At 50.6% G+C, this 21,050-nt stretch overlaps 1 protein-coding gene across 1 annotated transcript in view; it reads right to left on the reverse strand.

Annotated features, from left to right (window-relative positions):
* The window catches only part of RBFOX3 (RNA binding fox-1 homolog 3), a 409,370-nt gene that overhangs the window by 196,756 nt on the left and 191,564 nt on the right, over positions 1-21,050 (reverse strand). The window lies entirely within an intron of this gene.

Genomic DNA, 21,050 nt, shown 5'->3' on the forward strand with positions numbered 1-21,050 from the left:
GAATCGTTTCCATGGGTTCTTTAACTAGACGGGGATGTTCAGATTTTGATGCATCTCTCGGGGGCAGAATTTCAGGGTGGGACTTGCCCCACATGCGTCTCACTGCCTCCGACGCTGGCCAGTTCCTGTTCCCAGACCCGGGAACACAGCCCATGGGGGACCTGCCGGCTTTTGGTCACGAAGTCACGTGGTAGGCGTGTGCCTGGGGGGTCTTCCCGGGGCGTGGAGACCCCGCACCCCCGTCCACTGTGGCCCCTGACCGCTGGGACAGTCCCTGGGCCCTTTGTCCAGTTCTGACTCCAGCTTCCTCCTGGGCTTCTGTGTTAGTTCAATTCGTGTATTGGGTTTTTTTTTTTCTCATGAGTGTGTGTCTTGTCTCATTAAAAAACTTGTATACTTCTATACATTATTTTAAAAGATTCTGAAAGTTACATCTGTAGCCTCCTGCTCCCCAAACCTCTACTTCCAACTATCTTCGAGCACATCCACCAACGGCCTCCTGCCTGGTCCTAGGTGACTCAGAATGTGCAAAAAGCCACGGGTCCCCATTTCAGTGATGCTGCCCTCTCGGGGCCTCGGGCGTCGGAGCCTTGCTGTCACGCAGCCTTCTCAGTGTCTCCTGTCAATCCCACAGTCTTCCTCATGGCTGGACCCTGCTGCCCACGGCAGCCTGGCTGGCCTCTCAGTCTCCTGTCACTCCCGCCCCCTCCTGAGCTGTCCATCCACCTCTCCCAGCACTGTCAAGTCCCTGCTGCCCCACAGGGGGGCTTGGCCGTGTCCAGGCAGAGGCCTCATTCCCGGGTGCGCGCCGAGCTGGCCCCGCAGGCCCAGGGCAGGTGTCTCCCCAGTTCCGGAGCCCGTCCCTTTCCCGGGGCCCTGGAGAAGCCCCTGCCTGCAGCTTGAGGCATCACAGGCCGTCCACTCAGCGTGATCACGGGACCTCTTCACAAGCTGCAGGGTCTGATCCCCAAAGAGAGCGGAAGCTCCTGGAAGACAGGCCTGGTGTCACATTCTTTTCAGATGGACGTTGTGCTGTTGCCCCGCCCCACTGTTCACAGGACTCCCCCTGGGTGGCCCTGCCCGCTGGAGGGGAGACCACACACGTCAGCCGAGGTTCCTCGTGGGCTCTGCAGGGGAGATCACAGAAGCCCATCCCGCCTCGGCCACTTTTCCTAACGGCTGTGGAAGAGGTGGGTCCAGGCACAACTGCTGCGAAGAGCTGCTGCGGGGTTTCGGGGCCAGCCCCTCCCAGCCGGCCTGGTCCCCTCAGCAGGGACGTGGGGCCCCTGACGGTCACTCCCCGCCACCTTGGATTACTCTGTTCGGCTCTGCGTCGTGTCTGAGTGAGCACACGCCTGGACGGGGTGGAAGGCTGGATGAGATGCCCACCCCTTGCCGGCAGCTCCAGGAGCTTCTGGGCCCGGCCACGACGGCAAGGGGACGATGGTGACCCGAGGCCGGAGAGAACCAGCACCCTCCCAGCGGCCTGGCCCCACCACCATCCCCCGCCGCCCGCCCCCACGCACCTCCTCATTCTCATCAGCTACTGTCTGGGTTTGAGTTCTGTTTCCGAATTGGAAATCAGTCCGGCCATTCAGGACTGGAATTTGAGCCCTAGGAGGGGAAGGAGCCATTTGTAGCTCTTTTATTTTTTTATGCTGCTGAGCAAAGCAGGGATCTGGCTGAGCACAGCTGTCGGGGAGGTGCTTCATGATAAATCAATCCACTGCCTGGGGTGGGGGTGGGGGGGACAGAGTAAGTACGGAGCCCCCCATGCTGGGGAAACAGGCCAGACGTGGGTCGGATCTGAGCACCTGGGGCAATAAGCTAGAACAGGGGGTGGGAGGAAGGGGAGAGAGATGGGGCAGAGAGACGGGGAGAGACAGGGAGATAGATGGGAGAGAGACAGAGAGATAGATGGGAGAGACAAAGTGGGGGAGACAGGGAGAGACAGGGACGGAGACAGAGAGACAGAGACGGGAGAGACAAACAGGGGGAGATAGGGACAGAGACAGAGAGACAGAGACAGGAGAGACAAAGCAGAGAAAGAAAGCCATAGACAGGGACGGAGGCAGAGAGATAGAGATGGGAGAGACAAAGCAGGGGGACACAGCCAGAGACAGGGAGAGACACACAGAGAGACAGCAAGGGAGGAAGTGTCTCCCGACGCCCCGTGAAGACTCGGCCGATCACCTAACCACCTCGACAAGGTGATGTCCAACACGGAGTTAAGAAGCACGTTCTCTCTTTCCCTAAAGTATGCTCACATTTTAGGAAGTTGCCACCCTGGGCCCACTCCTCACAAAGCCCACACGGGCCTCCCCAGGTATCAGAGCTGCAATGGCTTCGCTTTCGTTTTGTGCCAGAGACACCGAACTGTTTAATTCTCGTCGTTAAATCAATGCCTGGTGTCATGTCATCCAAAGCCATTATGTTTACACCAGGAACAGAACAACCGCACGGAGCCGGTGAGTGCAGGCCACGCAGAGGGAGGGGAGGAGAATCACTGCTGGGACCTTGCAGCCTGAGGGCCGCCCCTGAGGGACGGGAAGAAAGGTCCTGTGGCAAGAGCATCTGACGGCCATGGCTTCTCCCTCAAGACCACACCTACCCCCCACCCTTCCTCTGCCTCCCCCTGCTCCCTGGCTCCGTGCCCCCGCCCCAGCTTCCTCAGGCAACCCCCTCCCTGGGACCCTCACTGCCTCCCAGAATCTCCTCTCTGCCCTGCACCTCTGACCGACTGCCACGCTGTGAACCAGACCCCTGCGCCCCTTCCCCCTCTCCTTTGGGACTTCCCGCACCCTGGTCACCGGCGATGTCATCACCGGCAAGCCCAGCGGGCCGGCCCTCTGTCCTGTCCCGTCTCTCTCCTCTGGCGCCCTGACCTGTGGACCATGCAGTCCCTGACTTGTCTTCCCACCATCATCCTGTGTCTGCCCATCACCCCTTCCCCGGGGGCCCCACCCTTCCCCACACCTTCAATCACCCTCCCCCTGGGCCTCTCTCCTCTCTCCCGAGATTCATGTTGTCAGTTCCCCAGAAGACATCTCCACCTGGAGACATGCCCGAGGTGACCTCATCCACATTTCATTCCCCCCTGCATCCCTGTCCAGGCAATGGCATCACCACCCTCCCTGGCATCCGGACTACAAGCCTGAATCACTCTACCCTCTACCTTCTCCCACTCCTCATGCTCGGGGGGTTTCTGTGCGCTGGTGCCACCGCCTCTCCCTTCCCTACCTATCTGCCCAGGCATCCTCGCTGTGTCTGGCAGGGCACCTGGCACCTTCAGCGGTCAGATCCCGTACCCACTGCTTGAGAATCTCCAGTGTCTTCCCATGACATACAGTTGGGCCTCTTGACCTCTGTGGTACCTCAAGAGACCTCTACCTACGAAAAGGCACATACATACATGGACACTATACTTTGCAATCATTTCAGGAGGCTTACGAACCAGTGGGCACCCATCTGTTAACCCCATGGTTTAACAGCCCTGTAGGACTAAGCCCAGACAAGCTTTGGGACTATCACAATCTGGCCCCAACACATCTTTCCAGCCTCGATTTTCTCATCTGCAAAATGGGAGCAACAGTGGACTCACCTCAGGGGGTGTTCATGAGCCTAAAGACGCACGCGTGTAAACCATGCAGAGCTGTGCCCCGTGTACCCCAAGTGTCTTGTCTCTTACCAGTCCTCCCAGAGCCACCCTCACAGACACACCAGAGTTCCTCCAACAAGCTGGGCTCCTCTGACCTACCGAGCCTTGGATGTTTCCATCCATCTAGAATATTCTCTGCTGGGGAGCTCTCACTTGTCCTCTGAGAACTGGCTCAGATGTTACCTCCTCTCTGGGAGCTTCCTGGCCTCCAGTGGAGGCTATTGGCTGATCCCTCCTCAGAGCTCCCAGTCACTGCTGCCATGCTGTCTGCTGTGTGTCCAGGTGCCCTAATGGAGGGATGGATGGGGCAACCCTTCCTTGAGGAGACCGCAGTCCTAGAGGATGGGGCAGGCTGGGTCCAGGTTCTCATCGTCCTGGGTCACAGGGCCCAGCACATAGTAGGTGTTCAATACGTATATGCTTCATTAATGAACAAAAGAGATGGAGACTCCTGTTTGTGACCAAGGGGAGGCACTGAGGGCAGAGTCTGGGGGACCACTGCATGTGATTTCCCACTCAGCCTGATGGGGGCCTAGATATAAGCTATTGTGTGTGTGTGCGCGTGTGCGCACGTGTGTTTCAGGTGCACAGCTCACTGTTGTTATTCACCTTAATATATGCCAGGCCCGGGCCAAGCACTGTACCTGTATTATGTCACTGGCCCTCACACCACTCCGTAGGCAGACGCTAGTATCATCACTTTCACCTTAAGGTGGAGACTGAGGCTTGAGAGGTTACACCCGTGGTCAGCTGTGACCCAGGACTCCACCCAGCACCTGGTCTTCGGTGCCAGCCCACCCCATGCCCCGCTGAATGTCTGTATGCATGGCCTCCTGTCCACCATCCAGGGCACAGAGCCCCAAGCCTCCCAGCTCTGTTTCTATCTCCTGCCCCACGTTACCTCCAGTGACACCAGGTCCTGCACCTGCTTTCCCCTGACCCTGCTTACCTGTGCTCCTGCTCACAGGACCCTGTCCTCACCTGGAATCCTCTCTTTCCAGCACATGATCCCAATCCCATCATGTCCAAGTCTCAGATCCCCGGAAACTCCCCTGATCACCATGGACACAGCAATCTCGCCATCCCTGAACCCCACACTGCCTGCAGCACGTAACTGAAACTTAAGATTTTTCTGTCTCAAACTGGGATTTTTCCAGAAATCGTGCCCAGGTTCTCACGGTTGTACTATTCAACTGGTTCTTAGAGAAAAGACGAAATTCTTGGTTTCTCACGCCTGGGGATCTACCCGCACACGTCATGGTGACACTTTCCTCCCCATCACTCTCATCTGCGATCCAGGCTGCGTTACATCCATTCTTTTGTTTTGTTCTACAACATCTCCCTCTGTTCTTTTAAATCCCAGTTTCCCAGATGGGACAACTCAGGTTCCAACAACTGAAGCCCCCTGTCCAGCAGCACTTGGAGAAAGAACAGCACTGGGGCCTCACACTCCGGTCTCCCAAGGGCAGGATCTCTCTTCCAAAGGTGAGAGCTCCCACTCCCACCCCCAGCCCCATCCTCTCTCCTCCAAGTTGGCCCTCTGACTTTGCTTTTGCACATAGAACAGTCTGGACCCCACACCTCTTCCTCCCAGCTCAGCCGGGCCCTAACCTGGCTCCCCCAAGCGGCAGCTCATTCACCAGGACCTCCACGGGGATGGGGCTCTGAACAAGGAGACACACATAATGAATAACAACGGAGAATTCTCTGGGGCCTCTGGGGCTTTTATTGGTGGCTGATGGCCTTCAGGAGGCAATTAAAAAGATGCAATAAAAAAGTGAAGAGCTCGTATTTCAACACTCCTGGCTCTCACAGCACAGGGAAGGGCTGCTTCATCCCAGCACTTCCCAAGATCAGGCTCAGGGCTAGCACTTTTACAGGAAAGACTGCTTACTTGGCAACAACAAAAACAAAATCAAGAGAGGGTAACAGCTGGGAGAGAGCCACAGGTCTTAACGAGCTTCCCTTCAGCAACCCTGGTTATCTCCAGAACCCACCCCCTCCCCCGCTCCAAGGCATCTGCAGCCCGCTGCACCTGAACTGCAGTGTATGTCTTCACACGGTTCCGTGAGCACAGCCATAGTCAAGAAAAGTCATTCATAAGTTAGATTAAGAAAATGCACTTGATCTGAACAGTACTCGTGTTCTCTCGCTCGCACACGTGCTTCTGACCCGTACGTAGCCCACCTTGAAAAGAAAAGAAACTGGCGAATATGTATGCCACCTTGCTAAATTTTCACACCTCTTTCACGTGTTTGCTGGCACACCCCTCCAGACAGTTAGCGAGGGAGTGGAAGGAAGTAGGCGTCACACAGGACGCGAGGGGCGAGGGGCGAGGGGCAAGGAGCAAGCTGGCGGGCTGGTGGCTGTCCGTGGGGCTGCAGCGAGCAAACAAGACTATTTATTAGAAGAAGGAGTATTATGACGCTTCTATTACTGTAGACTGTGAAATTTCTCTCCTTCCGTGGAATTTCTGGGAGATTGTGGTGAGAGGGAGAAAAGCACCCATGAAACAGCTTTTCCGGTGTCTGTTCTGGGTCCATCATAACTCACCCCTGAGAGCCCCACCCCCACTGTTCTGTCCCCACAAACTTGTTTACTTAAAAGGTGCTCGCCATCTGCACTGGTTTTCCAGCCGACTGTCCTCACTGGAGAGGTCTGAATGCACCACCCAGGAGTGGAATGCATAAGTATACTACTCACCGTCCTTTCTGGAATTAAAACTGCTACACACGTCCCTAAGCATTTCAATGCTATCAGGTGAAAAGGAGACCGAGGTGCGTTTAGCTTTACGTTTTGGAGGACACCTTGCTGCATGACTGTAACTTTTCCTGTGATCCCTGGGTACAAATAAAGAGCTAGCTAAAACTCACTTTGCACCTTTCCTCCTTTCTCTCTGCTTATTAACCCACATGTCATTACAAGGTTTTGGTTATATGGCTTCAGAGCGTTTGGAAAACCATGGATCTAGGGCAAGAACTCTCAGAGTGAGGCCTCTGGACCAACGGTAGCATTGCCTGGGAACCTGCTAGGATCACAGATCCTCTCCAGTGCTGCTCGAATCTGAGTGGCACCAGCATCACCTGGAGGGCTGGTTAAACCACAGAGTGCTGGGCCCCACCCACAAAGTTTAGGATTCCGGAGGTCTGGGGGAGGCCTGAGAGCTTGCATTTTTAGTAAGTTTCTTTTCTTTTTTTTATTTTATTTTATTCATGAGAGACACAGAGAAAGAGGCAGAGACACAGGCAGAGAGAGAAGCAGGCTCCCTGTGGGGAGCCGGAGGCAAGACTCAACCCCAGACCCTGGGACCATGCCCTGGGCCACAGTTAGACACTCAACCACTGAGCTACCCAGACATCCCATTTTTAGCAAGTTTCCAGGTGTTTCTGAGGCTGCCGGTCTGGGCACCACATCATAAGAAGCACGGTCCAAGGGAGACATAGTCTAGGATAGCATAAGTGTTGCCCCCCCGGAAAGTTGGAGCCCGGGTTGTGGTTTTGGCCTGTACCCTCTGTGACCTCAGACGAGTCACTCAAGCATCTTCCCCTCCACTCACCATTTTACCACTCGAGAAATAAGCAGATTGATTTGGGTGAGTGTGAGGGTCCTCTCCATCCCTGACAGTCTGTCCTTCTAGGCGCTGCTGAAACAGAGCAGTCATGAGTGTGAGAGGTGAAGTAGAACCTATTTTGCCATCCCCCATCCTTCTATAGGCTTCATACCCCCTTCTCCCTGCAGATAGGTTTTTTTTTTTTTTAGATTTTATTGATTTATTAATGAGAGAGAGAGAGGCAGAAAGATAGAGGGAGAAGCAGGCTCCCCATAGGGAGCCCAATGAGGGTCTTTATCCCTGGACCAGGACTGTGCCCTGAGCCGAAAGTAAATACCCAACCACTGAACCACTCAGGCATCCCAAGTTTTTTTAACTCGCTAGGATCAACCTTGGGAGCCAAGCAGCAAGCAGCTGAACTCTACAAAGCTAGAGTTCCAGAAATTAAATCTGATCTTTGTGTTGTCTTTTTTTTTTTTTTGATATATTATCTTATTTTATTCAAATCCCAGTCCGATCACACATGGTCCAAGAACACTCAAATAATAAGCCACATAGAAACAGATGTTAGGGCGATCCCTGGGTGGCGCAGTGGTTTGGCACCTGCCTTCGGCCCAGGACCTGATCCTAGAGTCCCAGGATCGAGTCCTGCGTCAAGCTCCCTGCATGGAGCCTGCTTCTCCCTCTGCTTCTCTCTCTCTCTTTCTTTTCATGAATAAATAAATAAAAATATTAAAAAAAAACATGCTAAAGATTGGCCTTCAAACATGACAGCCAATGACACCACACTTGCCTATGATCTTGCTGGCATAAAACCACATCCACATCTCGGTGGCCACCAAACAATTCAGCAGAGCTTCCTTAACCGTGAGCAGTTGGAAGCTACCAGTTTAAGTGCTCTTGACTATTGTTTTCAAGCTCTGAATAGCTTAGGGATCTCAGCAGGGGCTGGAGGAACGAGTTCAACCTTAGCATAGTGCCAAAATGTGGCCAATCAAGGCTTCGAAGCCTCGAGTGAGTCACAGCAGCTTCACCAGCGCCAGTGCTGCCTCCATGAGTTACAGACAACCTGGGCCATGGTTCCAGGATGAAGGTCCATGGCCCTGGAAGGCCGCTGAATCTGTGTTGTCTTTCTACACGGGGCAGGTCTCCTGGGGCTGGAGTCTGACCTGCCCTCCACACCCTGACACTCAGAGTTGGTGTGAAGATGACATGTTCCCCCCTTCCCACCATCACCTCCAACCACAGCTGGATGGGACTTGTGACTCTACAGCACGTCCCACCGCATCTGGGAAGGGACACACATGTTTGTTTGCTTTTTTTTTTTTTTTCAAGACTTAACTTATTTATTCATGAGAGATGCAGAGAAAGAGAGAGAGGCAAAGACACAGGTAGAGGGAGAAGCAGGCTCCATGCAGGGAGCCTAATGTGGACCCGATCCCAGAACTCCGGGATCATGCCCTGAGCCAAAGACAGACGCTCAACCGCTAAGCCACCCAGGTGAACCACGGGACACACGTGTTTGACAAGGATGTGATCTGTGTGCATCAGGACGCAGGACTGGCACTCAGAAACCTGAAGACGGCAGTGCTTATGGCTTTCTGTGATGGCCTGACTATAGTTGACGAATGAAAAATTTATTAAAAAAAGAAAAGAAAAAGAAAAGGAAAAGAAAAAGATGAAAGCATCTGTAATGAACATCTGGATTCTGCTGATAACTGTGCGAGCAGATTCCTCAGAGTCAGTGTGCCAGGGAGGGCTGGGGAAGGTGTACTTATAAACAACCGCAATGTTTCGATGCAAAAAAAAGTGCCCCCAAGCACCGCAACTTCCTGTTCAAAACCTTTCCAAATGGCAAAGCACCGGGTTCAGTTGTGTGTCTACACTGCAGAGAAACAGCCACAGCATCAGTTAGGCTCTGGACTCAAATGAGCATAACAACAGCCTCTCGGTTCTGGCAGGTGGTTCCCCCATAAGGGTCGTTTAAAGAAACAACCAAAGGTGTCTCTTCTTTTGTGGGTGTGCATTCAGGCCGGCACGGCTACACGCACAGGGATTCATGGTGTGCTCACGCAAGTGTGCATGTGTTGTGCGTGCTCGGAAACGTCCACATAAAAATTCACCTATTTGCAACCTGCTTTTCTTTGACAGCTTGTTTTTCTTCTTATTATTTTTATTTTTTTAACCCCTTCATCCTATCCAGCACCAAGCCCCCTCCACACGTCCTCATCATTAGTAAGTCTGTCTTCAAATTCTCCCCTCCTCCTGCGTAACTAATGCCACTTAGGAGCCACTGTTCCTGTAGTCCGGCGATTAGGGCCAAGTGGCAGGGTGGGGAGCAGGCGCTGGGGGGTGCACAGTGTGCCCTCCCTGCCCTGGCCCTCACTAGCTATCCCATGGGCCTCCTGAGCTGCGCGGACGGAGCATTAAGGGTCCTTATCTCTGCAGAAGTGGCCACTGTGCTTCAGGGTTTGGGGGCCACAGCCCAGGATGGAAGCAGCCTCTTCCTTGATCCCTCTTTGGGTTCCGGGCTCTTTGCATAATGGTCTTAATAGGAAGAGGAGTGGAGGGCCTGTCTGGTCTCATAAGTGATGCTCCCCTGAAAACCCCCAGCCGGGGCCACGGGAAAAACGATTTGCAGCCCGTGGCTCCTAATGTATGGAAATATCTGTATCAGTGCATGCAGGTGACTTCCTAACATAAAAAGAGATGAAAGAAATGGAATTCATTTGGAAAATCTTGCCCTTGGCCCCTAGAGCCGGGGAGAGGGTACCCTTAGTGCTCGGCCCCCACCCCTGCAGCCCGGTGGTAAGCGGGTGGCTCTGCAAACCTGTCACCAGGTGTTAGAGCCAGAGAGCCATCCTCTTCCCTAACCTGATGTGCGGCTTGTGTTTAGGGTTCGTGCTTTATCAGTTTTTATTTCTTGTAATATTCATCACACTGGTTTATTTATGGGGCCCTCGTTGGGAAGTTATTTTTCAGGACTGGTGAATAAAACATTAGCCTTTGCGGCTTGTCAGGGTGACTGCAGTTCCTCTGATGTCAACCTGACGAACTGCCTTTTCTTTTTCCCAACGACCGCACTTTTAGAGAAATTTATTTGTATTTTGTTGGGCATTTGTTGTTGTGTATTTTTTTCCCCTGCCCTTTCAGCTGGTGGATGTTGGTCAAAGTTGGACTCTTTGCTCTACTGATTAAGTGCTGGAGCCTTCGCTCGCCGGGAAAGGTAATACGGTGAGCAGGAGGGTGAGGTACATGCAGACGTCCTGGGTGGGAGGACAAAGCCCCCGCTAGGCCCTGCCTTTGGCAGTGGTGCACCTGCCAATCTGAGTGGGCCAGCGAATGAGGGTAACGTGCCGGCCAGCGAACGAGGGACCAGTCTGAGCATGGTCAGAAGCCAGCCTGGAGGAGCCGTAGGGGATGCTGACCAGGCCGTGTGTAAAGGCACTCGGGGGGGGGGGGGGAAAGGGCACTCGAGGCACCAGTCTAAAATCCCAATGAGAATCACAGAGGAAACGATCTCAATACTTTTAAAATAAATACACAGAAGCTAAATGTGGCCTAAAGCAAACTCCAACTAAGAAAACCCACATCTACAATCAGGGAAACTTAGGAAAAAAGTAACTCTCTTTAAAACAGGATTGTCCTCACACTTCTCCAGTGGAACGCTTCTAAGTGCGTTTAAAATGTAGACGACTTTATATGATGTTTCAAGTTCTATTAGAAGAAAAAAAAGGGAAAGAAAAGTGGGAGGAAGAAAGAGAGAGAGGAAGGAAAATAAATAAATAAAAGGAAGGCACGCGATGCTGTATTTCACATTGAAGAATGCTGAGGCTTTGGTTTTTTTGTGGTTTTTTTTTTTTCCCCTTTTCTCTCTTTCCAGAAATCAAGAAGGGGCTCAGAAGAACATAGTCTATAAAAACCCAGCCAGGCAGTGGCTGGTGATTCATGATGGCTTGTCCCTCAGCAGAGGCCTGGCCGGGCCATCTCTTAATTAAGTGGGACTCAGCCTGCGGTCACCCTCCGAGACAGCACAGAAGCTCTTTCAAAACTGGGGGAAGAAAATGTGACTTAGCTCCCTGTGCAAGAACCCCGCTAGACCAAGGACATCTGCCTCCCTCCTTGGGTTCTCTGTGGCCCCAGTGTCACTTGGGTTTGCTCCACATTGACCCCCAATGATAAATAAAGACTGCCTCGGTGATGGTAGCGGTCGGGGGTGGGGGGTATTGTGTGCCAGAGAGTGAACAGAGGATGCTCTCATTAACCACCTCTCACAACCCCACAAGACAGGTACTAGCTGCCCATCTCACAGATGGGGAAGCTGAGGCTCAGGGAAGTTAAGGAACAGTCTGAAGCCACACAGAGGAGGAAGGGGAGAGAAGCAGACCCAGAGCCTGCACTCCTAGCTACTGTGGATCCTGCCCCAGTGTTGCGGCCCTGGGTGGGGCAGGGCAATTAGACCCACGCCTCCCAGAGGCAGCCCATTCGGCTGGTGGTGTGAGAGGCCCCTGACTGGTTCGCTTCTATGGAAAAACACTTAGAGAAATAACAAGTCGAGTCTCGAGAAAGTTTTAAAAATGTGGTTTAGAGAGCAACACGGGCCACTCCAGGGAGTTGGATAGAACAATCAGGAAACGCACACGCACACCGGAGTTCTGTGCTCAGGGTCCTGAGGCCAACAGCCCCTCCTCCCGACACCCAGGAGTCAGGGCCTGAGGCCGATATGCACGTGCATTAAAATATCCCCCGAGTCTTAGGTATTTTCGTCGGGCTACTTTGAGCCTGGATGAGCGCACAGACCCCCGAGTGCCGCGGGTGCATCGTTAGACGGATGCCCCCTTCTTGGGAACACGCTCAAAGCACCAACACACGCCAGGAGGACCCTACACCTCGGCCAGCTCCCCTCCCCTGCAGGAGCTGCTGCCCGGCTCTATTCTCCTTCCCCGCCGAGGTGTGTCTGTAGACGTCGTCGCTGGAGGCACCCACTGGGCCACCTTCCATTCGCCCTGCAACCCACCCCAGCCTGCCTTCTGTCCTCACCGCTTCCTCCAACAGAACCCGTCTCGCCAAGGTCACCCTGACCTCCCGACTGCGAAATGCAGAAGTCACGGTCACTTGCCAGTCCTTAGACCCTACTTGATCCCCCCACCCCCGCCCTCCTTCCAGAGAAAATGTCTTCTTTGGGGTTTTAGGGCATGACATTGCTGACTCTATCCTGCCTCTAGGCTGCTTCTGCTTTGCTTTTTCTGCCTCACTTCAGATGCTGGAGTCCCTCAGGCTGGAGTCCCTGCCCGGCCCTGTCCCTCTCCAGTGTGGGGTTTTTCCTCCTGCCGGGGAGTTCACATTCACAGAGGTGTTTGTAGCAACCCCATATTCTCTGAGCCTGCGGCATCCCCCCCTTCCTCTCTGGATCCTTGATCCTTCCTCTGTCTCCTCTTTGTCGGTCTTGCCAGACGTCTATCAGTCTCATCGCTCTGTTCACAGAATCAGCTTTTTTTGTTGTGTTGATTTTTCTCTATTTTGCTTGGTTTCTCATTTCATTGATTCCCATTCTTATCTTTATTATTTCCTTCCTTCTACTTCCTTTGGGTTTACTTTGCTCTTCTCCTTCTAGGTTCTGGAGGCAGGAGCTTAGATTATTGATTTGAGAAACTTTTTCTAATATAAACACGTAGTGCTGCTACACATTTCCCTTTCAGCGCTGGCTTAACTGCATCCCACAAATTTCGATATTTGTATTTTCACTTCTCTTCAGTTTTAAGTATCCTCTTATTTTCCTTCCAAGACTTTCTGTTTGACTCATGAATTTAGAAGCGCCTTTTAAAATTTTCCAACTGGGCATTAAGGAGGGCACGTGATCTAATAAGCACTGGGTATCCTATGAATCACAGGCCTCTATCTCTGAATCTAATAATAATACACTATATGTCAAATGAGTTTAAATAAAATAAAATTTTAAAAACTTAAAATTTTCCAAATTTTTGGAGATTTTCTTACTTTTTTCCCTTATGATTTCCAGTTTGATTCCCTTGTGATTAAAGGTCATACTCTATGTGATTTCAGTTCCTTGACATTTATTGAGCTTTACCTTACGACCCAGGACAGGGTTTATCTTGGTGACTGTTCCCATTTGAATGTGTGTTCTGTTAGTATCTGGACTGAATGTTCTACAAATGTTTATTAGATTTTGTTGGTTGATGGTGTTGTTTGGTTCTCCCATCCTGGTTTGTTTTCTAAGTTGTTTTATCAATTGCTGGGAGAGGGGCATTAAAGCCGTGACTTACAACTGTAGGCTCGTCCATTTCTTCTTTTGCTTCCAATGTGTTTTATTTTGTGTGTTTGGAAGCTTTGTTGCTTGCTGCACATACACTGAGACTGCTATGTCTCTGTGTCATGTTTTCCTTTCTGTCATTATATAATGGTGTTTTTTTGTTTTGTTTTGTTTTTTGTCCTTGGTAATTTGCTTTACTCTGGAGTCTACTTTATAATAATAATTGCCAATAATAATATTGCCACTCCTATTCCTTTTAAATTAATACTTGCCGCCCTTCCCCTCTGTCTACTTTCAACCTACCTATATCATTTATTGGAAGTGAGTTTCTTGCAGACTGCATATAGTTGGGTCATTTTTCTTAAATCCACTTTGCCAACCTGTCGTATAAAAATTCCCATTGCTTTTAACTTTATAAAAATAATACGAAGCTAAGAGTAATGTTTTGGGACTTGCACTGTTTTTTAAAACTTGGATTCATCCAGGTTGTTGCATGCTGCTATAGTTCAGCTATTTTGATTTGTGTACTTTCATTGAAAAAACCCATATAATCACTCACTGTCTCACTGATGGGTTTTGTGGTTGTTTCTAGGGTTTTGCCATCACCAACAGTAATACTATGAACATTCCTGCGTTTGTCTCTTACTGTTAGACACATGCAAGTGTTTCTCTTGACTACAGATGGGAGGAGTACGAACTGCTGGGTCAGATGGGATGTGAATGCTCAAGTTCAGGAGATAATGTCAAACTTTCTTCCAAAGGACTTGAACCAACTCATGCTCTCCCGCAATGAATATGAAGCCTGATGACCTTTGTCCTATCTGACTTGGCATTTGTCAGGCTTTTTAATTTTTGCCACTCAAAAGGAGGTTAAGTGCTACCCATTATGGCCTGGATTTGCATTTCCCAGCTCATCAATGGGGATGGACATCGCTTTTTGGGCTTATTAGTCATATATTTCCTTTAGTATGAAATTCCTGCCTGCCCTCAACCTTTTCCTCTGCTGTGATGTTTTGTGTTCTTTTTGATTTGTAGGATTTCTTTCAATGTTTTTGATACCAATCTTTTGTCAGCTGTGTATGTTGCTAATATTTTCTTCTTGTTTTTAAGTGGTTTTTAAAAACCACTCAATATATTGATTTTTAAAAAGCTTTTAGGGGCACCTGCGTGGCTCAGTCGTTGAGCATCTGCCTTTGGCTCAGGTTGAGATCCTGGGATCCTGGGATCAAGTCCTGCATCAGGCTCCCTGCAAGGAGCCTGCTTCTCCCTCTGCCTGTGTCTCTGCCTTTCTCTGTGTGTCTCTTATGAATAAATAAATAAAATATTTAAAAATATATTTAAAAAGCTCTTACTTTTTCTTTATTTTTAACATAATGAAATCTTTTAACATTTTCCTTTATTTTTAACATAATGAAATCTGTCAGTCTCTTTTAATACTGTTTGTGTCTTAAAAACTTTCTCTCTAACTCCAGATCCACCTATATTGTCCTCAAAGAGATTGCTGACATTTAACTCCTTCATCTAAACTGTAGTGGGTTGATTTTTGAAATATAGTGTGAGGTAGCGCTCCAGCGTCATACTTTTTATACGGGTGACAACGCTATATTTTTTTTCAGCTCACTTTATTAATCAGCCCCTCCTTTCACCAGTGACTTGAAATGCTATTTCTATTATAAACCAAAATTCTATAAGTGCATTGATCTATTTCTGAGAATCCTGAAACTGGTTAATCCTTGTGACAACACCACCTGGTCTTAATTGTTATGGTTTCATAATAAGCCTGGAAATGCAGTAGAAAAGTACCCGCTCTGTGTTCTTCTCTTTAGAAATGTCCTATTATTGGTCCCTTACTCTTCTGTATAATTATCTTGCCAAAGATCCGTGACAAGCTGTTTGGATACTGACCAGAATTACATTGACTATAATCAATACAGATCAATATAAGAAAAAGGACATGTTAATTATATAAAGTCTTTCTATTTATTTATTAGAGCTCCTTTATTTGCACTTAATATTTATAATTTTGCCTGTATAAGTCTTAAAGATTAGAAAAGAATATTCCTATGTTTTTGATATTTTCTGATTCTATAAATGGTATCTTTTTAATGATGTCTTCTAGCTTTTTGCTGCTGTTATATAGAATATAACTTATTTTTGTATATTAATATTATATCGGCCAGCTTTCTAAACTCTAGTTTCTTTTTTTTTTTTTTTTTTTAAGATTTTATTGATTTGTTTGAGACAGAGAAAGAGCACAAGAAGGGGGACCGGCAGGGGGAGAAGGAGAAGCAGACACCCCACTGAGCAGGGAGTCCCACGTGGGACTCCATCCCGATCCCGGGAACCTTCGATCATGACCTGAGACAAAGGCAGACGCTTAACTGATTGGGCCACCCAAGCGCTCCTACTCTCCAGTTTCCAAAAGATTTTCTGTGAGGGACGCACTAGTGGCTCAGTGGTTGAGTGTCTGCCTTTGGCTCAGGGCATGATCCCGGGGTCCTGGGATGGAGTCCCCCATCAGGCTCCCTGCGTGGAGCTTGCTTCTCCCTCTGCCTATGTCTCTGCCTCTCTCCCTGTGTCTCTCATGAATAAATACATAAAATAAAATAAAAAAAAAGATTTTCTGTGGATTCTTTGGGGTTTTCTGTGTAAATGCTGACACCATTTGAAAGTAACATTTTTTTCCTCTCCGGGGGGTAACATCTAGTTTCTTTTTCTTCCTTTATTGCGCCATCTAGGATAACATAAAATGGGAGATCTTACTATGTTTCGTATTTGAATGGCAACTTGGCTGCATATAAACCTCTGTGTTCTAACTTTTTTCTTTCGTACTTTGGAAATACCATTCCATTATCTTCTTGCATCTAGGGAGGTTGTTGAAAATCCCAAAGTCCACATGATTATTTATTCATTCATGAGGGACACACAGAGACACAGGCAGAAGGAGAAGCAGGCTCCATGCAGGGAGCCTGATGCAGGACTCGATCCCGGGACTCCAGGATCACGCCCCAGGCTGAAGGCGGCGCTAAACCACTGAGCCACCCAGGGATCCCCAGTCCACATGATTCTTGTTATGTGTATGTGATCTTCTTTTTCTCTCTGGAAACTTTTCAAACTTTCTCTTTATGCTCATTTTTCTTAAATGTCATTGTAAGTGTGTAGGTTTGAGTTTTTAAACCCGTGGCACTCCAAGACCTTTTCAATCTGGGGCCACTCATCCCTTCTTTAATCCCAGAGATTTTACCTCCAACATTTTCTTCTAATGTGTCTTCTGTGTTTTTATTTTTCTCTTTGTAGGACTTCTGTTACTCAGATGTTAGTACCTTAACTTCTTTCCTCCTTGTGTGACAGCCTTTCTCTCATATTTCCTCTGTGCTTTTCTTCTTTATCCTGGGTAGATATATCCAACTCGTTCAATTCACAAATCCATTTCTCAGCTGTATTTATTCTAGCATTTATCTCTTGCATTGTGTTCTTTATTTCAAAGAATATATTCGACTACCTAATACTTGTGCTTGATTCTTTTCTGTATTTTCTTGTTCTGGTCTCACATTGCTCACAATATCCCCTCTTGTTTAGTTATGTTTATTAAGTGGATTCTTAAAATTGGTCTCTCTGTTCCAATATCCCTGCCTCTGATGGAACCTGGAATAATATGTAACCCAGTTTGTTGCCCTTTTTTTTTTTTTTAATGCTTGTGCATCTCAAATGTCTTGCTGCTTGCCTGTGAGCTCATTTCATCTCTGGTAGAAATCTGCTGCTCTGCTCTGCAGTGGAGCTGGAGGAAGGCCAGCCCGTGGAGCCCACGTGAGTTCGGGGGTGGTGGGTGGATGCGCTCTTGGCAGAAAGGCTCTGAAATCTTATATTCAATAACCCTACACTCCGCCAAACTGTCCCCCACCCCAGGACACAGCTTCACCTTCCCCCTCCAGAGAGAAGCAGCAGTCAGAGGGGAGCCCCCTCCCTGTCTTGCACTAGTGCGATATAACAGTCTGCAGGAAGAGAGGTGGGAAGCAATTGCTGGGTTCAGGTTGTCCACACCTGCTTTGCCTGGCTCCCCATGAGCACGGAGCCCTCTGCTGCTCTGATGTTAGATCACCTCTGCAGAGTCACAGGTGCAGAGATGGCCACAGGTGTGGGTGTGACCAGTTTGTCGGGGGGAGGGGGGCAGGCCTAGTTTGTCCCAAGGCAATGGTGGCAGGAGCTAAGACAAGTTAGAGCAGACCTCCACAGTCCCCTTCTTGCTGTGCTCCCCCAGAGCTGTGCTTGGCCGCCTCCCGCCCCATGCCAGTCACAGCCCCACGCATGCCAATGTGAACCCGTCTCTCCTTCCACCCCTCATTTCCTTGGCTTCTTTCTATTGTTCCCCGGGGAAGATTTAGGTGCAAGGGGCCAGAGATGTTGCTACTTCAGCATCAAAACCAGTCTAACGCATCAAATGTCACGTGCCCAAAGGAGAACCCACAACCTCCACGCTTTGACAACTTCTGCTTTTCCCTGGGGCATCCTTCAACCAGGCAACAGGCCTCCCCGGGCTCCAGGTTGGTCACGTCGGGATGGAAGGCTAGCCTTGCCGCTCCCCCTGCCTCTCCCCCTATATCCAATTCACCGGCAACTCCAGTACTTTCCATCTCCAAAATATACCCACCACTTGGTTCCATTGTCACTCCAGCACCAGAGACTTGGTCCTCTCCTGCCCTGACCACCGTGAATTTCCTGACCTGCATCCCTGTGCCCTCCTCACCTCTTCAGTGGGTACCCAAAGAGTGAGAGCACCCACACTAATCTTCCCCATGCAGTCCCAGCCCTGCTGCTTGCTGCGCAGCCCCTGCACACCCGGCTTCTGCTGCACGGTGGGCTGCAGGGCCAGGCACGGTGCTGCCCGTCCCCCACGTCTCTCTCCTTCTAGTCTGCCTGCCACCAGGCCTTCTGGGGTCTTAGCGTCTCCAGTTGCGCTGGGGCCACAAAAGTTACCACTTCCTGTCCCTGTCATCCTCCTCCCTGACCTCCCCCAACTCCTTCCCACCCTTCAGATCTCTGCTGAAATTCTCTTTCTCAGAGAGGCCCCCCAATGCAGGTATGCTCCATGACCCCGAGCACCCTGTGCCTCTCCTTGACTAAATTTACCTCTCTTTGGTGTTTCTATTTATTTATGGGACAGTCTGTCCAATGTCTGTCTGTCCCACCGAGACCAGGCACCACCTGAACACAGCCTCTGACACAGGGTGGGCCACATAAATCAGCACACGAACCAGAGAAGCAGCACTGCCCATCTCCACTGGGGCCTTGGGGAAAAGGAGGCATGCGGGATGGGGGGGGGGCTGACCTCGAACCCCCGCTTGCTACCTGGTGCTCTCTGCTCCAAGCTCGGCGGCAGTCATTCCCTGTCCTGGAGGATCCAGCCTCTGCTCCATGCCTGGCTCCATTTGGGCTAGAGGAGCCTTGGGCTCCAGCTTTCGGATGGGCCAACAGAGGCAGGGATATGGGGGAAGAAGAGATGGTGGCATTGGCTGGACAGCTGCATCCTCCCTGCCCCACCAGGCAGCCCCTTGTGGTGGGCAGTACTGAGAGGCCACTGGCTCTGGTACCCTGCCTGCCTCAACGGCCTCCCCAGTCCTGGTGTCCGCAGTCCTGCTGACTCTCATCTCTGGCTGACTCCTCTCCCATCTGTGTGACTAGTTCTCAGTATGAAACACAGTCTCTGAAATGCCTCGAATGGCCTCCTTTTGGCTGGGCGGACCCTGACTGGGGCCTCCCGAGACGGGACTGGTGGTTCTTAGATTGAAAGGTTCTTTCATTGAGCAGATAGCTACTGACAGGGTGACCAAGGTCTTCCGCAGGTTCGCCCAGGACTACCCCGATTCTTGCACTGAAAATCCTCACCCTGGGCACCCCTCAGCCCTGGGCACGGTGGCATGGCTGATCCTACTGTGCTGGACGTAAGGACGTGGGCATGCTTACCACCTAGGCGCTCTGCAGGCAGGAAGCTCCATCCCAGAGAAGCCACTGATAGGGCCCGGGGCCAGTCTAGAGGGTCAGGGCGGGCTGCCGTGAGGGACAGCATGAGCGGCAGTGGGGGAGGTCATCAGAGCGCCTGGCCTGAAGGAAGAAGGACCCTCTGCACCTGTTCACACACACACATGCCTCCTCATGCCAACGGTATCCCTCCTGTTTCTCCTTTTCTTCTTCTTTGTTTGTTTGTTTTTTTTTTAGATTTTATTTATTTATGACAGACAGAGAGAGAGAGAGAGAGACACAGGCAGAAGGAGAAGCAGGCTCCATGCAGGGAGCCTGACATGGGACTCGATCCCGGGTCTCCAGGATCACACCCTGGGCTGAAGGCGGTGCTAAATCGGCGCGCCACCGGGGCTGCCCTAGTTTCTCCTTTTCTTAACTCCTGACCCTCTCCCTGCCCCCCATCCCAAGCTGGTTTTATATTGTCTCTATTGGTTTGCCTATTCTAATGTTTCATATAAGTAGAGAGAACACGGGGCCTTTTGCGTTTCGCTGCTTTCACTTACTATCATGTTTTTAAGGTTCCTCCGTGCGCAGGACAGACGTATCAGAACTTCATCTGTTTTGTAGCTAAATGATACTTGGTCGTGTGGACCTACTGCATTTCATGCATCTATTCAGCTGCTGATGGACACCCGGGTTGCTTCCAGCTTCCGGCTACTGTGGTACTGCTGCCAGGATACTCAGGTATCCATCTGAGTCCCCGTTTCCAGGTTTTTTGGGTGCACAGCCAACCACAAGTGGGATCGCTGGGTAATTCTACATCTCGCTTTTTGAGGAAGCACCAAACTGCCTTCCACAGTGGCTGCACCGTGTTGTGTTCCCACCGGTGACACACGAGGATCGTGGTCATCCTCGTGGATGTGCCGTGGTATCTTGGCGTGTGTGCGCCTTTAAAGAGACTTGGTTGTTCAGAAAGGTTTTAAGTTTGCTGTAACATTGAGAGGAGGGTCCAGAGGTTTTCCATACGCCCCCCCCCACCCCAACTCGTGCACAGCCTGCCCCGCTATCAGCATCTCCACCGGAAGGCACATCCGTTGCACCGGTGAACCTCCACTGACATGTCATCATTGCCAGAGCCCACAGTTTATACTAGGGTCACCTTGGTGCCATACACTTTGTGGGCTTGGACAAATGGGGACATATACTCCATGTCACACGGAGGTTTTCAGTGCCCTAAACGTCCTCCGTGCTTCCTGTCCATCCCTTCCTTGTCCCCTTGACCCCTGGCAGCCACTGGCCCCTTTACTGTCTCCGCATTTCTGCTTTTTCCCTCGTGGTGTTTTGGAGGTTTTCCTCGGAGAGAATCTCGTCTACATGTTCTTGGCAGTCTCCCGCAGCAGGGCTAGAGGACAGCGGGCCGGTGTAAAGGGGCCCACAGATAAGCACAGAGCCAAACACGCAGGGGGGATGCCCCGTCACCTCTGCTGGGACCTGTCAGGAGAGGAGTCGTTCATCCCAGATGGTTTTCTCCCAAATGCGCAGTCGCTCAGGCAGGGGAGCCGCACCCCTGCCCCTCACATTGGGGTTAATGTCCACACAGCGTCATTAATCAT

The sequence above is a fragment of the Vulpes lagopus genome, chromosome 12 (assembly GCF_018345385.1).
Source record: "Vulpes lagopus strain Blue_001 chromosome 12, ASM1834538v1, whole genome shotgun sequence".
In the NCBI taxonomy this organism is placed as follows: Eukaryota; Metazoa; Chordata; class Mammalia; order Carnivora; family Canidae; genus Vulpes; species Vulpes lagopus.